This window comes from Pipra filicauda, unplaced genomic scaffold (genome assembly GCF_003945595.2).
Source record: "Pipra filicauda isolate LSUMZ 115617 unplaced genomic scaffold, ASM394559v2 scaffold237_size1200389_pilon, whole genome shotgun sequence".
Classification (NCBI taxonomy): domain Eukaryota; kingdom Metazoa; phylum Chordata; class Aves; order Passeriformes; family Pipridae; genus Pipra; species Pipra filicauda.
This window is the reverse complement of record NW_024104351.1, coordinates 1064203-1074585: the sequence shown is the minus strand read 5'-3', so window position 1 is coordinate 1074585 and position 10383 is coordinate 1064203. Positions and strand designations below refer to the sequence as shown.

The 10383-nt window shown below is 40.6% G+C and overlaps 1 long non-coding RNA gene across 1 annotated transcript; it reads left to right on the top strand.

The window, feature by feature from the left end:
• The first annotated feature begins 839 nt into the window (after positions 1 to 839).
• Positions 840 to 3151, top strand: LOC120323333. The gene is made up of 3 exons (XR_005563671.1): positions 840 to 933; positions 2257 to 2346; positions 2836 to 3151. It is a non-coding gene; the product is annotated as an uncharacterized LOC120323333 (long non-coding RNA).
• Positions 3152 to 10383: the final 7232 nt, after the last annotated feature.

Sequence of the window (10383 nt, the reverse complement as noted above, 5' to 3'; positions counted from 1 at the left end):
CAATCCCCTCATTCAGATCATTGATAAAAATATTAAACAGGACTGGTCCCAATACTGAGCCTTGGGGAATCCCACAAGTGACTGGCCACCAGCTGGATGTAGTACCATTCACCACTACATGATGTTGATTTGTGGTTCATAGCTTAAGGAACCAAATATTGTGAAATTTGCTGTGAAAATCTCTCCAGAAAAAGGTGAACAAGCATTTACAATATATATTTGGTAAGGTGGAGATTACTGTCAGTCACCCTCATACATACCCAAAGCTTTTCCTACTAGCTATTTGCAGAAACAACATCCACAGTTGTGATATTTTTATGGGCAAGAGATGATCGCTCAAAGGCTGGGAACAGGACTTATCTCTGATTATGTAGGGCTGGTATTCAACTCATGAGATTAAGGCATGGACCCTTCTGCCATGGGGTGTGGAAGCAGACACCAGGGCTCACCACCTCCCAGGAATTGCCTCTCAAGGAAAGTTTTGAACATTACATAAAGATTTCAGGTTTTCTGTTGCCTACATTTTCTCTTGGGTTCTCTGAATCATAAAATCATAGGAAAAAAATCAGGTTGTAAGGGAGCACTGAAGGCCTCGAAGCCAGGCTACCTTTTCAGCTGTGTCAGGTTGCTTAAGGTTGTGTCTGGCCAGCTTTTGAGCATCTCTTAGGATGGGGCTTCCACAACCACTCTGGGCAACTGACTTTGATGTTTGAGCATCTTCATTGTGAATATATTTTTCAATACATGTAATTGAAATTTCTCTTGTTATAACTTGTGTCCATTGGCTCTTTATTAGAGAAAAGCGAGGAAAAGATTATGGGTCTACATTTTCTACAGCTACCTTTTTGGCAGCCGAAGGCGGCAGTTAAGTGTCCCTGAAGCCACCTCTCCTCCAGGCTGAACCAGCCCAGGTCCCTCATCCTCTCCTCACAGGTCAGGTGCTCCAGCCCCAACAAGTGTGGGGTCGTTCTGTCAAACTTGCTCCATATTTTTGTTGTTTCTTGCACTTTATGGCCCACAAATAAACACAGTAGGACAGATGCAAACCCATAACAGCTAAATAGAGATGAAGAGTCAATCCCTCGATGCCCTGGCTGCGTTCTTGTTAATGCCTTATGAGGCTGACCTTCTTCCCCACAAGGGCACACTGTTGACTTAAGACTCCATTTGTTGCCCATCAGGACAACAATTCACAGGTCCTTTTTTGCAAAGTGATTTCTAGCCAGTCAATGCAGAGTCTGTGCTGTCGTGTAGGCTTATTCCATTCAGGGGTTTTACATTTGTCATTTGCTGAACTTCATGAGGTTCCTGCCAGTCCATTCTTCCAGCCTGTTGATGTCTCTTCACATAACAGCTTTGCCCATTGGTGTATCAACTGCTATCCCCATTTCATGCCATTCACGATCTTGTTGATTGTGCATTCCACCTCATTGTCCTGGTGAAAACACTGAATAGTAGCGGCCTCAGTATCAACCACTGAGGAACACCAGCCACTTGGTAGACTTCAAGTGAGTTATTGCTACTTTTGAGGCACATTCACTTATTGTAGCCTCCCCATCAGTCTATACCTCCTGAGCTTGGTTACAAGGAATTTTGCATTCTTCCACATAAGGAAGTCTGGCTTCAAAAGAAAGAATGAAAATTGCATCTTTCCTCCTTTAATTTCTCCTGTTTCTTTCTGTCTTTAGTGCAGATCTCTTACTGTGGGTGATGTAGCCTCCTGGGTTTATATAAAGGGTGACTGGTGACATAGATTTTTGCTCCAATTTTTGAATGAAAGAGACTGTAATTCTGTGCTGTTGCTGTGAATCCAGGGAGGTCTAAGTATGCTTACGGTAGTAAAGACATCTGCTCGCTGTGCTATATTTGAGCTGCATTGAGGCTTTCCCACTCATTGAACACGGCTTTGATGCTCAGACATTTTCTCTCTCTGATAATTTATGTCTGTGCATGTATTCCTACTGTGCCTAAAAACGTACCGGGCAGCATATACTGTTGTCTCCAGCATGTTGTCAGTTTTCCATCAACCCTCTTCCTTCCCTTTTATAAGACAGAGATGTGGGAATGTATCCTGAAAATGTGGACTTTGTGCTACAATGCAAGTGGAGGTCTCTGATTTTCCTAAGAAAGTTACTTAAGTTTTCCAGTACAGGACTACCACAACTGGTAGTTTGGGATTTGACCACGCAGATTGGTTGTCTGCCTGGAAGCCACTGTATGTTTATTTCTCCCCAAATCTGGGTTTTATTTCCACAGGAGGAAGAGGGAGTGTGATGGGAGGGAAAGAGTGTGTGATACTCACCCACGCCAACAAACCAACATGCACACCAAAATCAGCTGCTACAGGTACAGTTAGTATTGGACAAGGGGATGTTCTGCAGATCACATCATGTTTTGTTTTCCTGAGTTTTAGCATAGGACTTGACATATGATATATGACCCATATGCTGGAGATTGCCACTCTAGCAATTAATCCAGCAATTCTGTGGTTATAAACTAGTTATTAAACTTGTTCTCAGCAGCTAGAGAGAGATCAAGTTTTGTATCTTTGTTTTCTACTATATTCTTCCACATTTTTTCAAAACAGAATAATCCAATGATCTAATTAGGCCATGCAAAGTTGAATTTTCAGAGGCATTTAGGACCCACTGCCCAGGATGTTCTAGGGCACTGGCTTGACCTATAAGGATGAAGAAAGGGATTTGAACCAGGATTTTCCATTTTGATGCTCATCCACTGTGATCTCAGGGAGGCGTAGGGACATAAAGTTTTCCCTTGAGGTATGGTTAAGCTAAAAGATCAAGCCCTATTGGTTTCAGTATTCTATCCTTCCAGGTTTTTGTGGTCTGCATGTACACACTGCGAGGAACTTAAGCTGACTGAAAATTCAGTAGCAGAAATTGACGAGCTGAAGACATTTTACCTGGTAGGGAGGAAGAGGAGGATCTGATGCAGTAATTTGGGTCCCAAATCCTCTTTGGGTTGTTAAATCTCCAAAAAGCCTCTCTCCCTATCACTGTTTGACGTGGAGGAGCCAACAAGACTGAAGACTGTTTCTTCTACTGTTGAGAATACACATGTAACATACCTTGGAAATCCCCAACATGCTGCTGCATTTGCTAAATGTAGATTGCAATAATTTCAATAATTAAACTACAGAATTATTAAATGACTTGATTAATGACTTCAGCATGAGTAATTTTAATGTCTTAGGATAAAAAAACCTCTTACAAAATATGTGAAATAGCAAGACTTGTGCTCAGAAGTACAAGTTGTACAAGTCAAGAGGGCTGAGTGTAGAACAGTTTGAAAAGGAAAAAGCCAGACTTTGTTTTTATCCTAATTTACTTTCAAAGTCTGGGCTTTTGGACACACTATACTGTGGTCAGCCTGTTTTACCTTTATTGGGTTTGTTGCTGTTTTCATGATGTCAGTTTTTCTGCTGGTGCCTTTTTTTTTTTTTTTAATAGTTTTTATATAACTCTTGAAGAAGATTTAGAGAAAAACTACATGCCAAAAATGTAATCATGAGGCTGCCAGTCAGGTTATTCAGACTAAACATTCCTCCCTGTGTGTTTATTTTTCTAAACCAGGTTTAATGTTGGCTTTTGCAGCACAGTCTACCAATCAAATAAAAAGTCACAGTATCTTTTTGGTGTAATCACACAGGCTTAATCTCATCTTCCATTTTTTCTTTGACATAAAGACCCCTTTGGAGGAAACTATTCTATAAAGCTATTCGTTGCTTTGCTTTTCTTTTATTTCTTTTATTTATGTTCACAGATAAAAGAGCATTATGAGGAAAAATCACTGTAGCTCTAACCTTGTTTTGCTTTGTGTCATGAGCAAGACTGTATCATGACGTCCAAAGAAGCACAGAAGAATATAAAAAGCAGGTAGTGGGTGGGCCAAGGCAGGTAATGCTCTCCAGCATCTGCTATTCACCAAAAAAGGAAGAGCCAGCTAGGGATGTGATTGTCGGTGATATCCATGGTTGTAGTGACCACACAATAAAGGGGTCCAAGATTCTGTGAGGGATGAGAAAGGAGTGCAGCACAGAACACACCTTGGACTCCAGGCAAGCAGACTGCTGCATCTTCAGGGAATTGTTAAATGGGATCCCATGGGGCAGGTGGGAGTAACAGGACCTGGCTTGGCTAAACAAGAGAATCATGGCAGAGCCCCAGCACAGAAGGGAAGCATAGGGGAGGTGGAGGGAGAGACAGGCTAAAATAAAGACTGCAATAATAGGAAAGAGAGTATTTATTAGAAATACGCTATTTTCTCAAGGGAATAGGGTATTGATAAGAATCTAGGGTAAGAAAAACACAAAGAAGTCACATACCAGTCTATCTTCAGGCAGAACTATTGAAAAAATATTTCCTGAGGGAAATCAATTTCTCCCTATATCTCTCAAGACATAGATGACATATGAAAGCCTCTCTAATAATTTTTGGCCTGAGACACTGGTGGCAAATCCAGAATGCTTTCAATGGTAATTAAAAAAAACCCAACAAACAATCAACATTTGCAAATTAGCTTTTTGAGAAAGATTTTATAGTCAGCAGGGTGACAGCCAACTTCTGTTTGAAAAAGAAACCTTCTGTGATGGTGTCTTTTCAATTTTCCATGACTTTCAAATTAATCAAACCTGGTTTGCTCCTTCATGAACCTAACAGAGATGCAAAACCAGCACAGCCCCATATTACCAATGAAGTTGAAAACAAACAAAAAAATGTCCAAATCTTGAACTTACAGGCTAACTAATTTCTAGGTAGAACTTGCCTGAGGTACAGGGCTATGCACAAGTGGGAAAATTCTCAACACAGGGCAAGTCACTACAATCACGCAAGATAATGATGGAGGGGGTTGGTCTTGTCCCTCACTTCATCACCTTGTTTCCCTTCTTTTCGCAAGCACTGATTAGTCCAAGTGTCCCTATGGGCTGTAATAAAAATGTAGAACTGGATGTAGCACTGCTCCCATAGGCTCTATCATGTGGCTGCTTTTTCCTGAGATTTAGAGGCACATAGAAATCTAATTGGCACATGTCTTTGGCAACCTCCCAACAGATGCTTATCAGTTTGGAAATATCTAACTTGCTAAGTTTTAAAATTTGTCAGTGTTTATTTCTGTACCTGGGGGAATCCTGTACTCAGGGAGGTTGAATACATTGAGGTGCCTGAAAATGCTGCTGAGGTCTATTATTCTGATTTAATTCCACCCATTCAAAATGTCCCTCTTGCTCTGACAAACACACAGGCTGCATTCAGCCAGGAACTGGCAGTGACAGGGAAGACAGGCAGGCTGAAGGATGGCATGTATCAGCATAGAGGGAATCAGCAGGGGAAGGGAATGAGGATTAGAACAAGCTCTGTTTTATGCATTAGGTAACTGGGAATGATAAACAAACTTCCTTTATCAGACCCTAAAGTTTGAGAGTCTTAAAATGAAGGTCCCTATATTGTTACCCCAGGCAGCTGAAGAGGAAGAAACAAGACCCCTAGTCAGCCTCTGAACATAGCAGCTGGTCCCCATAATGTTATTTTCCATTGGCATTACTGTAATTAGAGGAAGAAGCCTTATGAAATGACTTGAGACTGGAGTTCTGGTTGTGTGGTAGGAGTGGCTTCCTGTCTCTACCAGCACAAACCAGATACGAATGTGGCCAAAGCCTGGGTGTTCTATATGCAGCATGTAACCTTACCAAGCCAAATTTCCTTGCTTCTGAACCGGCAGAGGTGTTCCAATAAAGTCTGATAATGGGAACACTGACTGCAGGAATCTGTCCTCAGTACAGCTGGCTTCACATAAAACCAGAATGTGACAGGCAAAAGCATGAAAGGACAAAGACAAGGGCAAAATGTAAGCTAGCGGAAGATACTAAGAAAGGGTTAATGTTCATAGCTTCTCCAAATCTCACATTAAAAGTATTAATCAATTTTTAGATTTTACTGAAGTAGAGAGAAATATTGAAAACACTGAAAATACACTGATTTTTAGTCATGCAAAAGGGAAATTCACTTCTCCTCTTGTTCATCCACCTGTCACTGAGTTCATGCATTACACTGGGAACATGATGGCAATCTACACTGGTAAAACACATTCTCTTCTGCATTCCAGATGATGTGATGTGTCAGATGATGGACCTGCCTCCACGACAGCTCAACAAATTCATCATCTTGCCCCTTCAGCTCAGGAGCTATCTTTTCTGCTCCACTTCAGTGAAAATCAAGTTAGTTCAGATCATCCACTGAAAGGGTTTTACTGCAAAGAGGGTATTCTCTCCTTAGTCTCTCCAGGCATTCAGTCCCACATCTCTTAACAGTGAAGAAACTGTGCTACATGTTGTCTATTTAGATTACAAACCTCTGGGGAAATTACTTGCTTTGTGCTACCATAAACCATTGACCACAAGCCACCGGTCTTACTCTCTGTACCAGACCCATAAGGCATGTGCCTCACCCAGGACTGCATTTCAAATGCCACAACACAGTTACAGTTTGAACAAGGTAGTTATTTAAGCTGAAAAGCCTTTGTTTCATCCAGATGTCACATTTGAAATTTAGGACAGAAATGAAGTAGACGTTGCTCCTCAGAAAGGTTCCAGCCAAGTAAGACCCTGCTTGCTGTGGTCTGTACCTAATTTCAGGCAGCATCAAGCCACTCACAGCAGTGTTTCAAGTGCAACTTGAAGTGGGACACAGGCAAGATCAGAAGATCAAGCCAAAGCTTGACAGCTGCAAAACAGTGAAGCTGGTCTCTTCTCTTTTTAAAGTCTAAGAATGATAAAAATTTAAATAAAGATGATGTTCTCCTTAAACTCAATTAATGCTTGCAGATTTTTGGTGAGAGATGCCAGCTTTACTAATGAATCAGACAAGCTCATCCACAGAAGAACAAAACGTGAAGCAGAAGAAAATCTCAGAGATCTGGCAAATTTTTAAGTATTTATTTCATGTCCTTCATTACAGATTGTACAGAAAATAGTCTCTAAAATGTTTTTACCCATCTGTTGAAAAAAACCCATGCATTTTCACTTAAATACTGCATTTAATAAAAGGTAACCCCATAATAGCCTGGCTACTTTTCACGACCACCAAAATCCAAACACAAAATGCAAAGAAATCTTAACATCAAGGACAGAACTGGAGTCTTCAAGGCTCATGTGCTATGCAGTGTTACACACAGGCTCCCGCTACAGCAGTATCTCATTATTTCTTAGTTCAAACATCTGGACGTAAGGCTACTTTAGAAAGAGGTGGCAGCTTTTCCACTTTTAAATGAAGACTCTGGAGTGCACTTTTCTGAAGTCAGCAAAGTGTTCCTGATTTTCCAAAAAATGAATAGCAATTCATTATAAACCAAGTTCAAGCACCACTTGTCAAACTCAGTACTCAGCCTGGTATAGCCAGGAAGATATCAGATTTCAACTTAACAAGTCAAATACTATTCTGCCACCACAGCTGGGCAAGTCAACCATTTAATCCTTCTCTGTTTTTGGTGATATTTGTACAGACTGCTGCTTGTTTTGGGAGGAAGTTGCCGCTGAGTACATGCCCCTGCAATCTGAAGTAAAAGCACTCCTGTAATACACATAAAAGCAAAAAAAAATCTGTGGTGTTTTTTTGTTTGTTTCTGTTTACTGGGGGTTGTTACAACCCACCCCTGAAGGCAAGGGTAACTGAGGTTCTTGTTAATAGACTGCCGCTGAGGTAGATTAGAGTGAAATGACATTGAATGAGTGGTGTTTTTATATATGGTTTATGATTGGTTTATTTTAGAACAATTTGCAATGGAATTGCAAATTACAACAAAATGCAATGGAAAGTATGGATGTAGCTGTTTTGGTTATTAGCTGTAGAAATGCAACAATACAAAAGCCTAAAGATATCACATAAGAAAATAAAGAAAAAGAAAGGATAACAGTAGATAGCAGAGAGGAAAGATACCACCACCCATGGATCCAGCGATGACACTTGATTGCTTCTTAGTCACAGTCTTGAGCTGTTGGGGGTTCTCCCAGGAAGCAAAGTTCAGTGGGTTAATATACATACAGATTTAGGTGGGAACTACCAGGTACCTCCCCTGGAGGGGGAGTTTTACACTGTCTGTTGCAACACTGTGGATCATGCCCACTTCTCTGGTGGAAGGCCCCGGAAATGAACCTGGAGGCACTTTGGGGTCTTTGATAGTTTATGACACCTTCTAAGACATGACAGCCACCTCTCCTGTCAGCGTAGTTGAGCCAGTTATGCCCCATCAGAAGGGATAAATACCTTTAGGCCTACATGTGAATGAGCCAATACTTCCCCAGGGTGGGGAGTTTTTACACCTGAGCCACTTACGTAAGGCAGGTCATTGGCATGATAAAAAGCAGTATCCCACCTCCATAGGATTTGTTTCTTATTGGACTTTTGCCTTATCTGGCTCAAAACCCAGCTTGTTGCTGAACAAAGGTTGGTTTGTCATGGTCACCCTCTGTTTTATGTGGATCAGATGTTTTGTCACCACACACAAAAAACTCTCCTCCTCCCCTTTGGTTGGGGTGGCTAAAGCAAACCCGGACTCAGCAAAGCACCTGCTACTTTTGCAAATGTCCTTAACCATTAACATTTCAGTCTCTCACAGGGGTTTTTGTGCATCTCCTCAGACTCTGACCTGCTGCTCAGCACATTAGGGAAGACCTGTTCAAGTAAGTGGCCACAAAACAGGACTTCAATAGTTCATACAGAACATTGATATGTCTTATCATGCATCAGGACAAGGAAGACTTTTGTATATTCAGTAGTTGGCTAATGTAATGGTATTTATGCCTAATGATACATTTCTTGCTTCAAAACCCAGGTAGACACACTTGGTATGAAGGGACAAGGAATTAAGTTTATGGTTTATGTTATCACCTCATGCAGCAACTGTCAGAAGAGAGATGGAAAGTCTGAAGTTTGAAGATGAAGTCTGGAAAACAAACACTACTTTCAGCTACTATTAAGAAAGCAAAAGATTTCAGAGCATCCAATCCCAACTGAAGTCAGCAATCATTTGAATAGAACACTAGAAAAATAAAATGAGAAAAAAAAGGAATTTGTTTGAGTTTTATGCTATATTTACTTCAGTTTATAAAGTCAGACATTACAGTGGAATATTTCTACAAAATGGAGCCTGAAGAAGCAAGGTCATTAGAAGGAGCTTTCAGAAAAAAAGGGCTTTGGGCAGAAATTTTTAAAAATTAAGAGGCCTTCAGATGCCATTTTCAGAGATTGAATTGCTTGCAACTAATGACAGGAGAGGGAAGGCAGTAGAGAATACGATGTTTTGAACCAGACGGAAAACAGAAAGGCCACAGTGAAAATGAAGACTTAAATTCAGAAAGAGGGAATCAGCACATAGCGAGATTTAACAAGGAAGATCTGATGCAAATGGTTTATGTGAAATACTAAAAAAAAAAAAAAAAAGAGAGACCACTGCGTAAAACCCACACAGCTTTACTCTGGCAATCAATCTGAACTGCAAGCTTAAGAGATGTGACGACAGTGAAAAATATAATTTCACCTTTTATTCTGAAAGTTGTACCTTCCCTTAGCCTAACCAGCAAAGAAAATAAGGTCAGATAAATCACTACTGCAATTCCAGGTCATTTGGCAGACTTGCATGTGCCAATATTAAATGAAGACTAAATTCAAGCTTAGAATGTGTTCCTGAGAGGTCAGGCTAATTTCCTGCTCTCTCAAGGATAACCAGTAACATGGGATTTTGCAGGGTCATGCTGTCTTCTGAATAAAACAACCCTTAGAAATACACCTGAAGTTACAAAAGCATCATGCAAAAGCAGCAGTGATACAATGCAGTTCAAAACACTATTTGCTCTCTATGATCTCAGAAAGAAAAGAGTTTGATTGACAGTTGCTAGAAAAGAAAGCTGCAGGGCTAATCTTATCTGGGGAGAAGTGAGAGTCAATAAGTGTGCAGCCCTATGCTTTATTAAAGCCCTTATTGCTATTCCTAGAAAAGCACCAATTTACTGAAAACAAACAAATGAAAAAACCTACCGGCAGAAGAGACTGGTAGAGCCTCGTGCCTTACAATTGCCACCAGATGGGACACAGGTGAAGGTGAAGAGGATATATATGTAGTGCTCCACATTTTAGATTCTAATACTGACAGTTGAGCAATCTCAAGCTGCCTAGCCTAAATACAGCACCTAAATACAACCTTGAAAGCTTCATGTACTTTGTCTTCTCTCTGCTTCCTCTGTTGTAGCACTGCTCATTAAGGTTTCATGGTAAGAAAATATAAGGGCTGGAAAAGGTACAATAGAGTTGACAGCTACTAAATAAATGATAACAAGTTCAAATTGTGGCAATGGAAAGAGAGGACAGCAAA